This window comes from Carya illinoinensis, chromosome 15 (assembly GCF_018687715.1).
Source record: "Carya illinoinensis cultivar Pawnee chromosome 15, C.illinoinensisPawnee_v1, whole genome shotgun sequence".
In the NCBI taxonomy this organism is placed as follows: domain Eukaryota; kingdom Viridiplantae; phylum Streptophyta; class Magnoliopsida; order Fagales; family Juglandaceae; genus Carya; species Carya illinoinensis.
The window spans coordinates 36,767,624-36,789,578 of NC_056766.1; positions in this window are offsets into that span (position 1 = coordinate 36,767,624).

Genomic DNA, 21,955 nt, shown 5'->3' on the forward strand with positions numbered 1-21,955 from the left:
AAACAATACAACTTTTGTCTCTCAAAATAACAGATAAAACCTCCCATGGACCATCCTCAATCCATACCAATTCAGGAACTAAAGTTTTTCCTAGATGAGCAGCAACATGTGCTGCTTTATTCCCTCCTCTTCTAACAAATACTACCATCCAATACGGTTGCCTTGACAATATGAACTGGATATCCTAAAACAAATGACCTATCCAAGAACAATCAACAACTTTGGTACTAATATTATATTAATATGCACTATATAATATTAGTATAACTATTAATACAATAAACTATAGTGATATAAGATTTTAAAATTTATTATTATATTAATTAGTAATTTATCATATAATTCTAAATTATTTTAGATATAATTATATTTAATATATAAAAATTAAATACAATATAAAAAAATTAAAATATATATAAACCGATTTGGTCTAGTCCGGTTTTAGAAAAAGAAAAATCAAAACCTGACCGATTTTGACCAGTTTTTAGAAAAATAAACCTAATACCGGATCGAAACAAATTCAGTACTAGACCAAACCCACCTGTTCGGTCTAGTCTAGTTTACCGGTTTCCCCATTTTTTTTTACACCCCTAGATTTGTCCATTTGATTTACATTACACTGCTTCATTTTTGTACATTACAAAGAGGTTTTATAACAAGTGGTATTTAGAGCCACTGATTCTCATAGCTAAGTTGAGTAATGCATAATTACAAATTTATTTTTAGAATTATCACCTTGCACTCTATGATGAAACATTTAAAGAGACTAGACAAAGGGTTTTCACAGTAAAATCTGGGGATAGTAAAGATTTAAAGATCTTGCTGGGACCATCCTACACCATATACTATGTGATGTTGAACATTAAATGCCCGTATGGAAGAAATATATATCCATTGGAGCAACAAAAATTGAGGGGCGGAGAGGTTCATTTGGAAGATGATGTTACATTGATAGAGACAAAGATACTTGAAAACGGGTGTCCCTTTCTTGACATGAGGAGTGAAGAATTCAGCTCAAAAGAATTAAAAGAAGAGAAGGAAGCAACGGAAGAATCACAAGACTAGGTTGCAGAAGCCGGGGTGGAAGTGTTTGTGGCGGTGCCCCCGGATGTTATCTTCAATGAAATCCCTCTTCCCTCTATTCATAGGAAATCGAAATTATTTTCTCCACTTTCAAATCTTACTTTGTATTTAATGGCTGCGCTAAATAAAAATCATACCATGGTCGGTGTAACGCCCCCAGATTTCACGTGGGATCGAACAGGCATCTGAAGTATCGAGACATGCAACACAAGGTTATTTACTCTCATTCATGATATACATAAAAGAACTGTTGGGGGGACTTATCCCCCTTACATAGGGTATGGGCGGTTGACCCATAGAAACCTAGTGTTAGGGGGATTTTTCCCCAGGCCCATTACCCAAAGACTTGTATCCACCAAGCCCCCTAGCAGCCCAGTCATGGGCTCTCGGCCCATATGAGCCAGGTTCTGGGTTTCGGGTTGAAGGACGGGACGCTATTCTAGGAGCATGGGAAGCTATCCTGATGATAAAGGAAGGAAAACACATCATCTCGACAGGACTGAACCCTCAAGCACTACAAGGGCATGCCGCATTAAATTCACACACTAGATGATCGTGTCGCATTAAATGCGTCACTCAAAGGGCTACGCTGCATTAAATGATGCGTGGCGGAAGGGACTCAAGGAAGACACCCTTCCACCTAGCTGTAGGTATGGCTGTCTGGTCCAAAAGGTAAGGTATAAAAGGGACCCCCAGGCATCGATTGCAGGGGACCGACAGCACACACACAAAAATCTCTTTACTTAACTCCTGCTTTCTCGCATCAAAGGCTCTCTCGGCCACCCAAGGGCCACCTCTTGCCGATCTCCTCCTTGTGTTAATAGGCCACTACAAATTCGAAGACTCGAACTACTAAGAGCTCGAGCCGTAGGCGTACAAAACAGGACATCAACACCTAGTATAAAAGCTAGTCCCCAGGTACCAAGAACTCTACCCGATCTCTCTATTCTCTTACAAAAACTACTAAGGTGATATCGATGTAAGCATCGGAGACTCACCGGTCTCCACTAAGGCCATCGATTCTCTATATTTTCTTTGAGTGCACAGGCCCAAGACCGAAGAACCAAGTCACTGGAGTCTTGTCCAAAGGCATATGAAACACAATGTTAACAGTAGTGATGTCTATGGGATCCCCACAGGCTTCATGTGTCCTTTGTATGCCTGCGACAACTCGGTCTTAGATAAATGGAGGACAAGAAGAAGCAACGTCAATAAACATGGAAGCTAGACTTGTGGCAATGGAATAGCTGGTAAGAAGGCTAACTAAAGAGGTAGAGACCCTCCGAAAAGAAATTGAGATACTCAAGGGAACAACTAACGAACTAGAAAATGATACGAAGCCCAGCAATAATGAGCACGTTGGGTCCAAGAATGCTGGGGGAAAGGTGATGTAGAGGAAAAGAGAAGAACATACAGAACGAGCTGCATAATCTCAAAGGAAAGTGCAAGGAAATGGTGAGGAATATAGGCACATCATCATCAGTAGACCAACTGCTTACCAGCATAGGCCAGCCATACAACAAGGAGGTGATGGCCGTCCCTTTACCACCAAAGTTCTGGGTCCCCCACATGGAGATGTATGACGAGACTAGGGACCCCCTTGAGCACCTGGAAACCTTCAAAGCTCACATGACCCTACACGGCTTCCAAGAGAGGTCTTCTATAGAGGTTTCCAACTAACTTTGAAGGGGCCAACAAGAATGTGGTTTGGGTCCCTGGCACCCAGGTCCATAAACAGTTTTAGGGAACTGGCCCACTTGTTCCTTACATAGTTTATGGCAAGCATGAGAAAAAGGCACCCTGTAGCGTACCAAGATAAGGAGAAGACGAGAGTCTGAAAGCGTACTTGTCTAGGTTCAACAAGGAGCGCATGATGATGGATGACCAAGACAAGAAGATAACTCTAGTAGTGCTCCTAGGAGGAGTATGGCCCCGGTCCCAATTCATGGCAAAGCTGGCAAAGAGGACTCCCGCCACATTACAAGAGTTCATGGATCAAGCCAACAACCTCATCAACGCCGATGATACTCTCCGTGCCCTAACCGAGCCAAAGAGGAAGGAGCTGGAGCCTGCAGACAAGGAAGGGAAGGCCCCAGCCAAAGGCAAGGCTCGCTAGAAGGCAAAGAGAGGACCGCATGACGGCAGATGGAAGAAGGCCCCATAAAGGGCTCGGGAGTCTGATTTGAGCAATCGGTTCTCGCCATCCAAAAGGACAACCACCAGCCTGCCCAAGATGATAGCCATGAGAGCACCAACCACCACTATTGCACCTACTACCAGTCCATCACCCATAATATCGAAGATTTCCTTTCCTTAAGAGGAGGAATGGAGCAAGCGGACTGGCCAAGGGTAAGATATCCTTTTGCCCGTAGGGAGAAATGAGAATAGAGAAGAAGATCCCAGGAAAATAGTGCCGAGAGGGGCAACATGCCAATGAGGGAAGAAATCTTGAGGAGAAGAGAGGTATAGCAAAGGCCTCTGCATGATCGCCCCCAGTCGCCATGTCAGGAAGAACCCCCACTAGAGGAAATTAGGACCATCGTAATAGGAGTCACCAGTAGAAGGTGCACTCCAGTGAGGCTCAATACCAAGAAGTGTAATTGGCCGAGTATCACCTTGTCAAGTACAGAAGAAGCGAACCAACCCTCGTAATCTCCTTTACAAAAGAGGATGAGAAGGGGGTCCTCTACTCATATGATGACGCCCTTGTAAGGACCATGTTGGTCGCCAATTTCACTACAAGAAGAAACATCACCAACAACTACAACTCGACAAACATCACCGACTCCAGCTAGCTCCCATGCCACTAAAAGGTTTCTCTGGGGAGATGGTCTAGCCAATCAGGACCATCACACTATTCGTCTTAGCGGGTAGAGCACCCTGCATAGCTTTTGTCATGATTGACTTAGGCCTCATCATCTTACAATGCCATAATTGGCCGGCCAACCCTCAACAGCCTAAGGGCGGTGACATCCACTTACTACTTGAAGATGAAGTTCTTGATCTCCCAAAGAGTGGGAGAAATCCGAGGAGAGCAGGTTCTGGCACGAAAATGTTACATGCAGGAACTAAAGCCCAGGGCTGGCGGGATACACGTGGTCCACTCGTCAGTCGTTTAAGAAGGTGAAGCCAAATGAGCCATAGAAAGTGATCCCTTTGAGCCTGAGCCGCCAGAAAGGGGTCAAGTATGCGCCTCACATGAAGCCTCGTTGTTGATGACTCGTTCTACCAGGTTGGAAGGGAGTAGGGGAGCATATCACCATGGACAACGGAAAGCTTGGCCCTCAGTGGAGAGGCCCCCATGTGATCATTATCAACAGCTGACCGAGCTCCTAAGGGAACGAGTCGCCACACTCCCAGAACACCGAGTGCCAGCAAAAATTTTGTTGATAAAAGTTTTATAATTCATAATTTACATTCATATGTCGATAGTGTAAACTCTATTAATGAAAGTGTGACTTTTCAGGAATGAAATGTGTGGACTCCCTATCTCCATCAACGTAATCTCCATAAATGAAAATCTCCATCAGCGAAATCTCCAACAACTACTTACCTTTCCCGTAGGGTACCAAAGAGATGAGTGTAATGCCTAAGGCTGCTTTATCCTTCCAACGGCAAAGTGTGGGCCAGCCTCGAGTTGCCTGATAACTTACCTTCCTTGTGAGCATCAACAGGTGGGATCTAGTTCAATCACAAACTGCCCAAACAACCTACCTCCCCTTGAGGGTTGATAGGCACCCCCAACACCCGTGGCGGCCTGACCTCCCCACAGAGGATAGCGGGTCCAATCTCTTGACTGTTTGAACAACTTATCCCAACTTCCGCTAAGACAAAGAGTGGGATTAGTGCCAGCCTAACCCAATACTTACATTTCCTGTTGTGTCAACGAATGAGAGAGGGTCCAGTCACAAACTGCCCGAACAACCAACCTCCCCATGAGGGTAGATAGGCAAGACTAGCCCCCACGGTGGCCTAATCTCCCCACGAAGGAGAGCAGGTCTAGCCTCTTGGCTTCCCAAATAACTTACCCCATCCCCATCATGGTAAAGTGCAGACGGGCCTCTTCGCTGTCAGAAAAATTACTCCCCAGGGAGGGCTTGGCCTAAGACATCCCTACACTTCCCCCGATGGAGTGCGGGTTTAGTCTTTCAATTACTTGAAACAACTGTGGAATGCCTCAGACCTTAACCGCACTTCAGCAAGACAACTCAGGTTTATGAGTTCCAGAGATTGTTTATACTAACTAGTTTGACTTTCGCAGTATGAACAAGCATCTCCTACTTACCTTCCCATTGAGGGCCAATAAGTTAGCCCAATCTTAAAGTTGCCTGGCCTACCTCACAGTAAAGTGCAAGTTCAATCTCTCAACTACACGATGTAACTTAGGGTGAGTTCAGCCTTAACGTGCTACTCGGCCCTCTTACCAAGCACAAGGGTCAACGAGGTGAGTCCAGCTTGAATGCACTGCTCGACCTCTTCTAAAGGCTCAGGGCAAGTTCATCCTTAACATGCTGCTCGGACCGCTTTGCCAAGTGTAAGGGCCAATGAAGTGAGTCCAGCCTTCTCAACCTCCTCTCCAAAGACTCAGGGCAAGTTCAGTCTTAACGTGTTGCTCGACCCCCCTTGACAAGTGCAAGGGCCAACAAGGCAAGACCAGCTTGAACATGTTGGTCAACCTCCTCCAAAGACTCAGGGTGAGTTCAGCCTTAACGTGCTGCTCGGCCCCCTTGCCAAGTGCAAGGGTCAACAAGACAAGTCCATCCTGAACGCGCTGCTCAACTTCCTCCAAAAACTCAAGGCGAGTTAGCCTTAACATACTGCTCGGCCCCCCTTGCCAAGTGCAAGGGTCAATGAGGGAAGTCCAGCCTGAAAACATTGCTAGACCTCCTGTAAAGACTTAGGGCAAGTCGCTTGCCTTTCGACTTCCTTGCTTGTCGCCATTCTTATAATAAGTTAATAGGTGGGAAGGGCCATAGATTGCCCAACCTCTCGAGTGCCCGAATGGGCAAGCAAGTTGCTTGCCTGACCAATCACTTTCGTACATGCTCTATGTGGTCTAAACCATCTATAGCCTAACTCTAGCAGCATGACAACTCGCCCTCCAGGGAGACCAAAGAGGAGGGATTAGCCCAAGCCATCCTAGGCTCTCTCCCCGTAGAATGGGGGCCCAATCTCTCCACAGCACGGATTAACTCCCTAAAAGATCCACTAGATCGGGGTTACTCCACTACGTAAAGAAGGTCAAAGTCCAATTATGAATTTTCTGTCATGCTGACGATGTCTTCTCTCATCCGATGCGCTCCCCCAAAGCACCTGAAGTGTTTGTGTGAAGTACCAACGAAGGAAAGCAAAAGGAAACAAACTCAAAAAGGGCTGACGAGAGGAGCCAAGTATTGTGGCTCCACAAAATTGACTCAACCATTGCCTCCACGGAATAGGTCGACGAGGAGATCAGGGTCCTAAGAGATCCATCAGGCCGATCAGTGAAAAAGTGAAGGAAAAGCAGTAAGATAAGGTGCACGACAAAATAATGAAGAAAAATGCACGTTTATTTGCAATCTAAGTCTTTACAAGAGAAGGGAAAAAAAAAGGAAAATTACATCGTCACGAAGAATGTTATAATGCAAGAAACATAAAAAAAAGCTGCGGAAGAGGGGCATCAAGATCTACCTTGGGCGAACCGAGTTCAACCTCAAGGGCATCAAGATCTGCCCCAAGTGCAGCGGGGTAGACCTCAGGAGCATCAAGATCTGCCTCGAGCACCTCAAGATCAGGCTCGGGAGGAAAGGCGTCGGGGATCTTGTCTCTGCCCAAATTGCAGCAGTGCTCAAGGGCATCAGGGTCAGGAGGGAGATCGCCGACGATGAGGGCTATTAAGTGTGCCTCAACTCCCGGCGAATCCACCTAAAGGCTCTCCAGGAAGAGGTCCCGCATCCTCTTAAGGCCTTCAATTTACTCGTACGTCCAAGTATGCCCTACCTCAGTTGTCAGTTGTCCCTCTAAGTGGGGAATGACCTCTTGGACCGCTCTGCAGGTCCCCGATGACTACGTCTAGGGGGGCTATCCTTTGTTGGGTTTTCTCCAACTCTTTCGACGCCTACTTGGCCCTCCTTTTCTCTTGATTGACAACAACCTGAGCAGCTGACAACGAGTCCCCCCACCCCTTTAGAGGATCTGAGAGGGACCAAAGTTCTTCCTCCAGCAACTCAAGCTACTTTACTGGGCCTCAGAGTCTTGATGGAACTCAACTTAGCGTTCTCTAGGGGTGTAACAGGTCCGGTCCGGCCTGGTATGGTTTTGGACAAAATTTAGGACCGAACCGGTATGAATTGCTTTTGGATTTTTCAAAACCAATTACGCACCGGTTACCCTCCTAAACCGGTACTCCGATTTTAACGATTTCCAGTGCAGTTCGGTGTCCGATTTTCTGATTTTAATGTAGTATAATATATAATATAGTATATTAGTATATAATACTATGGTGATAATATATTGCAATATATTATAATATATATTATGATTGTATTATAGATTACAGTGATATATTATAATCTATTATAATATATAGTAATATAGTATTAGTATAACTATTAATACAAAAAATAAAATGATATATGATATTAAAATTTAATATTATATTAATTAGTAATTTATCATATAATACAAAACTAATTTATATATAGTTATATATTATATATAAAAATTATATACAATAGAAAAAATTAAAATATATATATATATATGAACTGGTCTGGTTCGGTTTTAGAAAAAGAAAAATCTGAACCGGACTGATTTTGATTGGTTTTAAGAAAAGTAAAACTAGTACCAGCCCAAGTCAAACTCAGAACCGGACTGATCCCACAAATTTGGTCCGGTCCAGTCCGATTTACCTGTTCACCAGTTTTTTTTTACACCCCTAGCGTTCTCTCCTTGAATTCGGCTCAAAGACAATTCAAGGGCCACCACCTCAGTGGTCAATTTATCAACTGACTCTTAGGCAGAGCTGGTTGTCGCTGATGTGGTTAAGGCGTCATTACAAGCCAACTCGGCCTGCTCATATGCCGAGGCCAGCTCTATCTTCAAGGTCTTTCACCACTGGCAAAGATGTTTGACCCGCTCTTGGCTATGTGTATGGGCAAGCTGGGCCGTCACTAGCTCAACCTTCAGGCACCCTTTCTCCTCCCTCTCTCCGCACACACATTGAAGGGCTTGCTGCGCCAAAGAGTGAAGGGCTCAGTTCTCCCCTCGACCGCCTCTTGGCCACTCACTATGAAAGTGGCCAATTGAGTTGCTCCTTGTCAACAACAAAAACAAACACCAAGAGGATTAGAAAGGAAAAAGAGGAAAAAAGGTAAATCAACGAGTGAAAGAGATCTCAGAAAAGAAGTCCATCAGGGATTTGGCCACCCGTTCCAAGGATTCCACTTGAGCACCCCTGAAGGGAGGAACAGTCTCCACTTGGCATTATCCCAATGGTGTCCGTGCCATGGACTCCACCGGCTTGATTGCGCCCATAAGCCCCTCTACAAGGTCGAGGGCAACCTGGGAACCAGATGGGACCTCGGTGGTGGAAGAATGCTCATCCCTATGATTTGAGCACTCCCTCCCCTCGCTAGAAGTGCATGGACCTCCTTCCTCAGCCCTAGTCTCCAATACCACTTCCATCTTGACAGCTAGTGAGTTGACGGCAGGCGATGGAAAGACTTGAGCAATTTGCACCTCAGCTGTGTGGTTTCTCTACCGGCTTCTCAGTAGAAGCAACCATATGCTCGATGATGGCGAAAATGTAAGTAGGACCCTCTTTTGAGGTCTAGGCACAAGAGGGCTTAGTTGAAGGCACCTTCTCTGCATGAGAATTGGGACCTTTGACATGATCGTCAATAGGGCCCTTGAAGACTTGGCCCCTGACGGTGAATTGCACAGAAAGGATCATCACCACGTCCACCTCTGGAGGAGGCTCTACCAAGGCCGATTGATGTGGAGCCTGCAACGGGAGAGCCCCATAGAAGTGTAGCGAGAGTTTATTGGCTCGTTGGGACAGCCTGCGTCGGCCTGTAGACGTTGTTGGAGTCGCAGGACCCACGACCGTCACAAGCTCCGAGAATAAAGGAACCATAGACAAAGGAACGGTTGGCGCCTTTAGAATAGCAGGACTCTCTCTCCTGCCTCTGTGGAGGATTCGAAGGCTGAAAAGAAGGAGGTGGCGACTGGATAGGCTTCACGGGCAGTGGCCGGCACATCTCGACCACCTTTGATGACTGCCCTAGAGGAAATCAAAGAGGGGACTATGGGCTGCTATCGGCCCTAGCCCTCTCCCTACAGGGTTTCTTCCCCACGCCTACAAGGGAGGGCTGGGAACACTTCCTCGCCAAGGTGGATGAGGGGAGGCAGATACACACTTATTTTTTCCTCCCCAAGAAGGGCTTCATAGAGGACAACATCCAGGCGATTCTTCACCCACTCCTTAACAAGAGCGATATAGTGCAACTCGTCAAGAGAAGCTATCAGTCATATCGCTTTGTCATCAGGGACCACCCCCTATATTGGCCTAACAGGGAACTCCCTGCGCGTTATCTGCCTGATGGGAACTCCTCGCGTGTTATCTGCTTCATGGGAACTCCCCACGCATCATTCCCAGCCCAACACAAAGAAAAATTTGTTGGTCCAATCTTTGACCTTAGGATAATGCAACTCCAGTGCAACGAGGGTGTGCATCGCCTTGAAGCTGCAAAGATTCCCCTCCCGTTTTAAACACTTATGAGATTGTGAGTGAGGAGAAATTCTCTGGGTCTGATTTCAACAAAGCGTGCCTCTATAGAATGTAGCAGCACATCAGGATCCTCTAGGCATTTAGGTGAAGCTAAGAGCGGGAAAGGGTAACCTCAACCCCTAAGAAAACATGCTAGGGAAGACGGAAATGTGCGAAGCATAACCCTCGTCAACGATGGCTCCTTCCCATGGTCCAGGGACCTCGAAAACCATATTCTTTGGAACGTGATACGTGGAAATCAGTGACGACAAGAACTCAAGGGTAGCCTCCAAGTCCCAGTGGTACCCAGCATAGGTTTGAACAATCTTCTTGGAAGCTATTACAGTTGAGAATAAGAAGGGTGACAGGAATAAGAAGGAGTCAAACTAGGAAGAATGAGAAAATTAACGAGGAGAGTGCAAATGTGGTAAAGGTGGAATGAGAGGACACAATGGAGCTTATAAAGGGAAGTGACAGTTGGCTTGTCGCCTCCATGAATTAGACGTGGGATATGAAGCAATTCAAATTTTGCGAAACACATAGCATGATGCGATGTGGGTGGGAGCTGCCTAACACCATCAATGCGGAAGGGACAAAATGAACGCAATCAAGTACTTGAATTTAACCATAAAAAGCCATGCCAATAAAATCGGGAAGGGAACCGTCGCACCGCATCAAAAGGCAAAAAGACCAAGTAGGGGTGCCCAAGGACTTGACACGTGGAGGAGTCGGGAAGTAAAGTGGTCACCCCTTCTAAAAAGAGAGGATATCAAATGGTAATGGCTGTAGGAAGATATGAAGACAAAGGCAAGAAGAAATTCCTATTGGACTAGTCCAATAGGAATTGGCTGGGTAACTATAAGGAAATTTTTCCCCTCGTGCCGAAGGCCCAGGACACAAGTCCAAACATGAGTAGCCCAGCTCGGTTGGGCAACCCTCAACCCATTAAAGGTCCCCAGTCTTGAAGTAGGGGTCGGCTCATGGTCATAATCACGCGAGAAGTCTCCAAAACACAAGGAAGGAGGGGACACATCACCCTAACATTCACCTATGTTGCCTAGCCTCAAATAGCAATGTACAAGCAGGTGGACGGGAAATGCGGGGAGCCTTTGATCTTTTGACAGAAAATAGAGGAGGAGCCTGATGGCGTACACCCGCAAGATAGAAGGGACAAAAAGCCACGCTGCATTAATTGCACCACCTTAGAAATATCCAGAAACCTAGTATAAAAGCCAGTCTCTAGGTGCGAAGAACTCTCTCTGATCTCTCTATTTTCTAGCACAAACTACTAAAATGATACTGACTTAAGTATCAGAGACTAAGCCTGCAACCTGATGAGGCCAAGTCGGATCTATGCCCTGTCTGACCCGACCCGACAACCTAAATGCACCAAACTGACCCTGCCTGTTCGTACATGCCGGTCAGGTCGGATTCATTTCTTTTTATTTTTATTTTTTTGGAGCATTCCGTATATGGTCAAAATCAGAAAATCTACTTCAATGCCAAATATGTTCCGTATATAGGGTCTATGCCAATTCATTGCCAGAAAATCTACTAGATAGTAATTCCCAAGAGTATTAATACATCTTCCAAGAAACTTTTCCATCAATGCAGAGCATATCCAAAGGACGATGCAAATGTACAACTTTTGCCCGAAACAAAAGACTCAAGAGCACGTACAGATGAAACCCCAGAAACTAAAGTATATAGATTATTAACCAGATGTTTTCCATCCATGACTTGTAATTAAAAGAAACAAGTGATGAGGCAGAAACACTCTAATCCATCCACATGCCAAGCTTTTGGTGCCTTTTCTTTCAGTTGTTCTTCCTTTCAATAGCAAAGGAAATAATGTAAGAAATTTTCAACTGAATCTACAAATCCAATATCAAAGGTTTAGAAACTAACAATGGGGAAGAACAAATCAGAATTTTTAATTCATGCAAATCATATACAAAGGAGTGAAAATGAAAATCATACCATTCATACAGACCATAAGCCTTGAGTTACTCCAAAATCTCATCATCATAAGCAAAGCTTGATTTTGGACCAAACTCTAAAAAAACACATAATGATTATTAAAATGATATAAAAATAAGCATTATGAAAAAGTTTAATAAATATGTAAATAAGAAATAAATTCATTACCCAATTCCGCCTCAAAGCTTTCAATATTATCCAAGGAGGCACGAAGATCAATGGGTATTGGATCCTTTAACCAATTTTGTGTACAAACAAGTGCCTCGATTGTTCTAAGAGATAGTGAACTACGAAATGAGTCAAGCACACGACCCCCTGCACTGAAGGCTGACTCAGAAGAAACTATAGAAATGGGAATGGCCATTACATCATGTGCAACTCTTGCCAAAATAGGATATTTTACTTCATTGATCTTCCATCAATCCAAAATATCAAAATTTGGAGCTCATGCCTCACAACCATGTTCTAAATACTGACCAATCTCTGATTTGTTCATCAAATTAGACTCAATAATTTCTTGCTCATACTGAATCAAAAAGCTCTATTGAGAATCAGAATCAATCATAGTAGGATCAACTGAGGAAGGAGGCTCAGAATAGGAAACTCCACTTGAACTCACATACACAATACTATACTCCCAATAAATGTCAATCATCAAGTGTTTCACTATTGCAATCATTTCTTCGACTAAATTACCACCATATATCTTTTTGAACCAAAAATGCAAAAGACTAAATTTGTATCTTGGATCAAGAACAATAACAATAAATAAAATCAAGTTAGTCATTTCAATTGATCCCCAATATTTGTCATACTTAATCTTCATATTTTCCGCCATACATTTCAACACTGCATCATTACTTTGACTTATTTTTTACAAATGTGATTGTATATAACAAAGCTCTTGAAAATATGCATTAGATGTGATATACAAAAAGCCAGAAAGTCTCACAGTAGCATCATAAAAAATCTTCAAAAACTTTATAATTACTCTAACTCTCTCCCAATCACTAGAGCTAGGGGGGTTTAAGTTCACACTATGACAATAATGAAAAAAAGAATCATCATCCTTCTTCAATTGTAAAAAAGGTTTTTTATATGTTTTTGCAACTTTTAGCATTAAATAAGTCGAATTCCATCTTGTGGAAACATCAAGGCATACTAATTTTGTACAATCAATTTTCTCATTCTCTATATACTTTTTGAATTTCTCCATTCTTGCAAGAGATGATCTAACATAACTAACTACATTGCACACCCTTGTGATTGAATCATCATAATCTTTTAGCCCATCATTCACAATGAGGTTCATTATATGGGCACAACACCTGATGTGAATATACTTCCCTTCAAACAAATGGCCTCCTACGAACTTTCTAAAATACTCAATGGCAACATCATTTGAGGAAGCATTGTTAACTGTAACAGTAAAGATTTTGTCAATGCCTCAATCTTGTAGACATGAATCTACACACTTCCCAATAGTTTCTCCTTTATGATTAGGGATCATACAAAAGTTTATAATTCTTTTGTGTAGTTTCCAATCAAAGTCGATAAAGTCTGCAATAAGACACATAATTTAAGTTTTGAATCCATGTCCATGTGTTAATGGTTAAACTAACCCACCTAACCGTCTTAAATATTTTCCTTAACTTCTCCTTCTCCATTTTAAATAGTTTAATACAGTCTCTCATTGCAGTGATTCGAGATGGCACTTGGAACCTTGGTTCAAGAGATCTACATACCTTCTTAAATCCCTAGGCTTCTACTATCCTAAATGGAAGCTCATCACAAATGATCATTTCAGCAATTTCCATTCGTACATTTTTCGAATCAAACTTATGTGCATTTGCCGAGTTACTAACATCACTATCTCCAACTCCCTTGAGAGGCCCCTCAAGACTCAGATTCTATTGATCCGTAAGTCTAATTCTATGATGATGTTGCTTACAAGTACCAAGATGTTGCAGCATACTTGATGTACCATGTCTTTTGGGATGACAAGAGTAAATCTTGTGGCAATAATTACACTTCGCTTTTGGGTTATTTAAAGGGCATCCACCTATTTTAGTGAACTGGTGCCACGCTACTGAGGGGTCCTTATTTGTCCTCCTTTTATGAGGAGGGAGACTTGTGTCACTAGACAAGTTAATATTTGATATCTTTTGTGATCGGTTATCTAAATGAGTAGCCGTCTCATTATCTCTTAAATTTGTATGAGTGTCACTTTCGAAGCAATTCATATATGAACTGACATATAATATTACATACAAAAATAAAGATATTAGTAATGCATAGATGCATCCAGCCACACACACAAATATAAAATTGGTACAAGAAAGGAAAGCTTCCAAGTGTTTACTTTATGCACTACAATATAATTTGTAAGATTTAAAATGATGAAGAAATCATGAACCATGGACAACCAACTAGCACTGTTCATATGGGCCGAGTTTTACCCGGCCCAGTCCAGAATCCGGTTATACTGGATTCCAGTTAAGGGTTCCGGCCCGGATTAATCCGGGCCGGTACTCGCATCATCAAACCCGGGCCTATTCAGCCTGGATACAATTTTGACAAACCGGGTACCCACATTTAATAAAAACATGGCTTTAGAACTCAAAAGCCCTAGCCCCCCCTCTCCCTCGCCCCTCCCTCCTAGCAAATCAAACCCATCTTCATTCTCCAGATCCACTCTCTCTCGCGCCCCCTCCCCGAAATCACTCTCATCTCCAAATCTGCTCTCTCTCTCTCTCTCTCTCTGAGAAATGGCATTCAAGAACAACATCCTTTCTCTTTTTTCTTAGATGGCTACGAAGGTCTTCTCTCGGGGCTCGCAGCCGAAGGTATTACTTTCGTTTTCTTCTTCCTATTTCTTGGGCTCGAAGGTCTTCTCTCCCTCTCTCTCTCTCTCTCTCTCTATAACACATGAAACCTAGCCAATGGCCATGAAGGTTTGTTCTCTGCAATTTGGGTCTATTTTATTCCGATTTGGGTCTGTGTAGCTTTTGTTCCCTACTACGGCTTGTGTAGTTTCTTATCAGGTCAAATCTTTGCATCCTTCTTCAAATCTTTTAGGGTTTTTTCCTTTTATTACTTTTTTTATTTGGGTCTGTTTTGATGAGAATGTTTGAATGTAAGAAGCAATTTTTTAAGGTTTTTTTTAGCTTTTATTACTTTGTTGATTTGGGATTTATGTGACTTTGAGTAGATGAGATTCCTTATGTGGCTTCGAGTAGATCACAGAGAACTGTTATTGATATTGCCTTCAGTGGGTATTATTATTGTGGTGTTTGAACTTTATAGCTTGCTTACACTGTGATGAAAAAAAATGTGCCAAATAAGTTGTTCAAAACTTTTTGTGGGGAGGCTGTTGTCATAGCTGGCCTGATTGACGTGTAAGCAGTGAAAGTTCTTTCTTCCTTATTGTATATTTCTTCACCTTGAAAGCATAATAAATGGTTGCATAAAGTTGGTGCCGTATTTTGGGTTATGTCTAGCCAAAAAATTTGCAAAGTTTGTCTAATTATACTTGACATTTTCGAGCTGTATTTTCATCAACATTTTGGCTCAGTGTAAATTACTGCAACTTTGATTATATCAAAAAGCAAAACAGAGTTCATTCAAATGTTCAATTGTGTGAGTTTCTTCTACTGTCATATCCCATCCATCTCTTTTTATTTAGAAATGAAGCTGTGAATTTATATGAGGTTATAATTGCAGATCAGTTCAATTTATTGCCATCTAATTCGTCCATTTATGCTTCTGCTTAACAGATTGAAGCAGCAGAGGAGAGGAAATGAAGATCATGAAATAGCACATGTTGCTATTTCATTTTCACATTTGTAGGTTGAAGATCATGAAATAGCACATGTTTTTGTAATTATTTTGTAATTCATCTTGTAGTTTTGTATTTTGTATTGTAATGAAATATGTAAATAACAAAATAATGTAAGATGTAGTGGATTCATGCATTTTATTTTATTTTTTTATATATTTTTATTATTCTAGAAAATGTTAGTACTATGCTTTTTCACATTACCTCTTAGAAAATTTTCACACTAAATATAGGCTTTTATAAAAAGAAAAATTTACTATTTTCAACATTGTTTAAAAATTTCTATAATAAATATAGGCTTTTTAGACAAGGGATTTTTCTTGAAAAATCTTTAATATAATATAGGTCTTTATTAAAAAAAAAATATGCTTTTTAAACCTTATTGAAATACAGAATTATATATTATTAAAAAAAACCAGGTTCAACCCGGAATCCAGGTTCATCCGGGTTTCAGCTCGGGTCTGATCCTGACTAATCCGGCTCGAGTTTGAAACTCGAGTTCCAGTCTATATCTAGATTCTCGAGTTGGAACTTGGATGAACAGGCCTAGAATCAACAGTCTGGTTGTAGGTATGTATATTCCATAACTAAAATAAGTTATGTTGTAGGTATTCCCTAACTGATTAAATATATATATATATATATAAAGACGTACAAGTTTACTAACAAAATTCATAGATACTAAGGCACTTTTCAAATATTCAAATAATAATAGTGCTTGTGATGGAGATGCTAGTGGGGAACATGAGGTAGCATCCAGCCCCAACAAAAGTTAGTAAGGCACTTTTCAAATATTCCCCAACCAAAAAAGAAAACCAGCCCTAGGGTCTGTATATTCCATCCCCAAAAACTCCCGCCTCGGATAAAAATCTGGCCTATATTGTCACACGAAATGTTGATATTGACTAGAGTTGACTAGAAGAACCACCAATAAAGAGTTAATGGCAAACATGGTGGCAGGATCTATAATAGTGGAGCAATCTAAGTCAAAGCAGAGCATCTAAAGACTTTTTGCATTAAAATTTACATACAATACTGAACCTAATGATCTGAAGGCAAGTTTGGAGGATATAAGACTTATCACACTTATCATAATGGTGTGATTAAGTGGGTTACTGATTTTGTTGGGGATTTTGAATATGATAGCTTCCTACTAAGTTCAAATTGTTGCAAAAAACTCAACTCTTCCAAGATATGGTCAGCCTATTCTTTGGAGCTGGTAAAACTATAGAAAATTGCTAAGGATAATAGATTGAACTTATTTAATAAATGGTGTCTTTATCCATAAGTTCGCAATGCTTTTAGTTCTTGTGGCACACTACCCAGTTTATTAGCTCTATTATCCATGGTTCATGCACTATCTCTGAATACTGGTATTTGCTTTACCATCAATTCCCCGCTTCTGGATTCAATTTCATTATCTATAGTCCATAAATGAGTTTTCTGCAACTAAACCAATGAATAAACATCTTTTAAAATTCATGACAACTTCTAAAATTTAAAATGTGAGAGATTATTATTTAGTATTTATTAAATATTTAATATTATCCAAAAAAAAAATTCAATCAATTATAAATATTGGGATGCCTACTTTTTGTGTTTGTCTATCTTCTGCTCTAAACTCTAAACAAATTCAAATCCATGTTCTTTTTTTCCAATTACTTGTGCGCATAACAAATTAATTTAAGGGCTAAATATCAATTTAGTACTTATTAAACTTATGGATTTTTTAATGTATCATAGGTTTTTCAACGTATAATCATAACAAACAATAAGTTTTGTTGTAGGTATTCCCTAATTGATTAAATATATATATATATATATAAAGAAGTACATGTTTACTAGCAAAACCCAGCACAAAGATTGTAAATAATTTGTACATGGTTGGCCTTTGAAAACCAACTATACGAAAATGAGAGTGCAATAGAAATCTAAACAAAAATAATCAGAAACGAAGCTCTACAAACAGAGAGAGGATCATCTTTTTATTGCAAACAGAGAGAGGAAGGATCCAGGACACAAAACCATCGTTCAGTTTCGGGAAAAATGCATTTAATAGAGAGACTCACTGGCTTGGACAACTAAGATGAACGATGAAGTCACACAGCATGGTGCACTATTCAATTGATTGTTAAGCTACTGCAAAATCAATTTAACAACTCCAGCTCATCATCACAGAGTTTACAAGATAATGCTATGTTATCAAATAATTCAAATTCTCAACAACCTCAATCTACATCCTTATCTTAACAATTTGTGTATTTTAAAAATTTGAATTCAAACTTGTATTTCTGATTTCTACGGATCTTCATAGATTTTATATTATAACAACAATTGTAACAAACTCTTCTATATTAATATACGCATGGTCAGCTCTAGATTAAGCTGCCAATTTCCATTTCTTGAATTATCTTACATGGGATGCCATCAGGAATTCCCGAGTGCTTGGATGTCATCAAAATTGATACCATTATTTACACTAAACGACATCATTATGGCATCATACTTGCGCTTCAATCAGAAAGTATGATTAGACCCACAAAACAACATACTTTTTATTACTCTTGGGACTATTAAAGGAGTTAGGTATGTGACACGACTTGACTTTGGTGATGGCCGGGTTAACAACGTGGAGTCCAACACAACTCGTGCGCGCGCAATTGGGTTGTCCACAATCTTATTTATGATCAACATCTCCATCCTATCAACAGTTGAAATAGAAAATCATATGATTCAAGGAGATGCTAATTGTCAACATTGGAGCATGCATGATCACCATTTTTTAGTGTCATTTCATCTGCCAACATGGACCAACATGCCTGTCATCGTAGGCAGAGAGAAGTTGTGGAAGATGATGATAAGATGATCTCTCTTATTGATCTGAATGTGAAGTAACTGAGATGTCACTCACCGACTCTTTCCACCCAAGCCACCACTTCACCAGCCACGTTATACCACCATCCATATGTTCCCACTCATCTTACAGAAATGCTAAAGTCACACATGGTGGATCTCAGCTATGGTTTCTTCCTTATTTAGTAATTAAGAATTTGTTTTTAAAAAAAATATATTTGAAAGTAATAAAAAAATACATCAAAAAGAGTAAAAAATATATTTTGCACTGTCACAATCCCAAAGTGTGGCTGTAGAGCCACTCCTCATCTTATTGGTAAGGAATTCCCATAACAACATTCAGCTCACAAAGGTCATTGCACTTTGCCTGATCTCTCACATACCCTTTGGCTCAAAAGTGAGGAAAATAATTTCTTTGGATATTTTCACAAAAGAAAAACATGAGCTTTGCCTACAGTACCCGTAACAGGAAGAGAGTGAGAGTGAGAGTGAGAGTTAGAGTGAGAGGAATATTTATTTGGAAAATGTTATCTACAGGTACAAGTTTACGCACATAATTATATGTAACGATGTATCAATTATTGAAAATTGTGAAAATTTTTAAATTTAAAATTTGAATTATAAAAGAAAAACTGATAAAATAAGGCTACCTCTCAACAAGTAAATGTTGTGCGTAAAGTTGTTCGTACTTATAGCAATACTCTTTTTATTTTTCCTTTTACATAATTGAGCCAAAATATTTTATATTGGTATGTGCATTGTTTAGGACAACTATATATTTTAAATGAATTATTCTATTTTCAAGTCGGTGTGTAAAACATACTATCTACATCACTTAAATGATAATATTTAATTTGTAATATTCAAATTTTAAAATTTATCTTCTTAATTGAATTATATCATATAAACATTTTACTGCATTATATACACGAAGTTGAGAGAATAAGGAATGTTTGTATCAACCAGGAAAGAATACGAAAGGAGGAATGAATGCATGGTGATATCTTTGGAATACATTTTTTTTTTTTTTTTTAGTAAGAACAAAATATCTTTGGAATACTGATTTATGACAATATTCTTATTCAAATAAATGTTAGAACAGTAGGATTTGGATCCCATAATTGTTACATATTCTTTTTTCCCCTAGCAAAATTATGTATTACTACTAATTAATCATTGATTGTTCCAATTCAGATAAAACTAGTCTAGAAATATAAAAATAAACAAATAAACAAAAATTGATGAGCAAAGCATGGTTACTCAAGGGTTGGTGAACGAGCATGGTTAACGGATTAGCTAGCCATATTAAAAAATAAAGTAATTTTTTACCTGTTAAAGATAAAATTAGCTTGCAATGGATTAGCCAATAGCAAATTCTTTAGCTTTTAGCTATAATAAATGTAAAAATAATATCAAATTTGATAGTTACTGTATAGGATGCAAATCGTTTTTTTTTTTTTTTTATATGTAAATCTCCATTTCTCTCCTCTGGATATTTTCAGAATATTTAATAGAATAAAATATGGTTGGATTGAAAAATTGAATAATTATATAGTAGAAAAATATAATTTTTTAACCCATAATTTAATTAGAATATGATTATTAATTAACATATAATAGGTAGAATAGTAAAATATGATAAAATAAACTATTTAATTTTTTAATTATTAATTACTCATTATTATATAAAAAATAAATAGATAATTTAAAGTAAATATTTGATATGAATCGTTAAAATCAAATTCATCTTATATTATTTTATTGTTATATAATGAAAAAATAGCTATTCTAATGTAGAAATGAATATAAATAAAATAGTTAAAATTTAAATTCATCTTCTATTTATAAAAAAATGTCCTTTATATATATATATATATATATTTCATTAACATTATGCAAAATTCAAATCCATTAACGTTGAGTCGTTGACGAGAGGGACCACTCATCAAGGTAGCATTTTCCATTTGTGTTTTTATTTTAATGAGTGTGTATTCTCATGACTGTCTGCCTATAAATGGGTAATGATATCTTTACTATTTCATTTTTACTATTTTTTGTGTATTTAAAATTTTTATTTTTTTTCTTATTTTCTTTTAAATATTTTTTTAACGTTCTTAATATTAAGAAAAAACTTAAAAAAATTCAATTTTATTAATAATTAATTTCTTAATTATTATTATCAATAATCACTTTCTTAATTATTAAATAAAATTAAAATTAAAAAAAAAAAAAGAGAAATAGCAAAAGGGTTGTAGAAGAGTGGTAAGGCTATTATTATTCATGAACTAATAGGATGATTATGAGGAGAATGATTCAATTATTTTGTGAAAAATAAAATTAAAAAAATGATTTTTTTTTTAAATAATATGCTGTCTCGTCTGTAGGAATAATGATTAGATCATAAGCTGTTATTGTTGTTATTATTATTATTATTATTATTATTTTATTATTATTTGTAAAGGCAAAAAAGTTGGCCAGGATTAGATGAGTGAATGATAAGGCTTATCTTATCATATTATTTATTATTGTTGGATGAATGTAAAAATGTCTAAACAATGTTGAGTCTATCTAGAAATATTAGGAGTTGTTTAGATAAGTTCCTGAAGTCAAAATCGAGTTCTGTTAGCAGTACACTTATCCAGAAGAAATCGGAACAGAATTCAGTCTATATCAGAAGAAGTTATCCCGAAATGTTAGCAGTCCGTCGGGACGCGTTTTCGCGTCTGTTGCTAACCGTCAGCAGAGTCCTACTACAACTAGAACTGTTTTCAGATCTTCTATTTAAAGGGGACTCGGTTTTGTATCTCCTCAAGGACTTCAAGCCACGAATTTTACAGAGGATATTCTGTGTGTTTATGAGAGAAAATTCACTTGAGAATTTTCATGGGATTTTTCATATCTTCTTGAGTGTGATCGTGCTTTGAGTGCGAAGCAACATCGATTGGGTTTCAGCCTTTGGAGTTCCAAAAAGGGAGGTCAACATTTGAAGATCGCCAGAGGTTCTGGCTGCTACTGTGGTAGAAGACAAACGGGTCGTTTGTCTAGGCAAGTAAGAGAGTCGAATTGCAAAGGTTTTGTAATTGATTATTACTTGTAATTGTTCTTCAAATAATGAGATTGACTTTCCTGGGTTTGGCTGCCCCGTAGGGTTTTACCTTTAAAGAGTTCTTTAAAGGGTTTCCCTTCGTAACCAATCGTTGTGTCTTGCAAGTTTGATTATTTATTTTAAAGTATTTGATTCATTTCATAATCTTTATAATTGAGATCTAACTAATTTGTTCAAGGAAATTGGTAGACAATTTCGTGGTTTTACAGGGGTACATTGGGAATTTCATTTGGCATCAGAGCGTGGTTCACTCTTTCGAGTGTGATCCGTGCCCCTGCAATATGTCATCATTGACTGCCCCACCGCACTTCAATGGTGAAAATTATGCATATTGGAAAGTACGCAT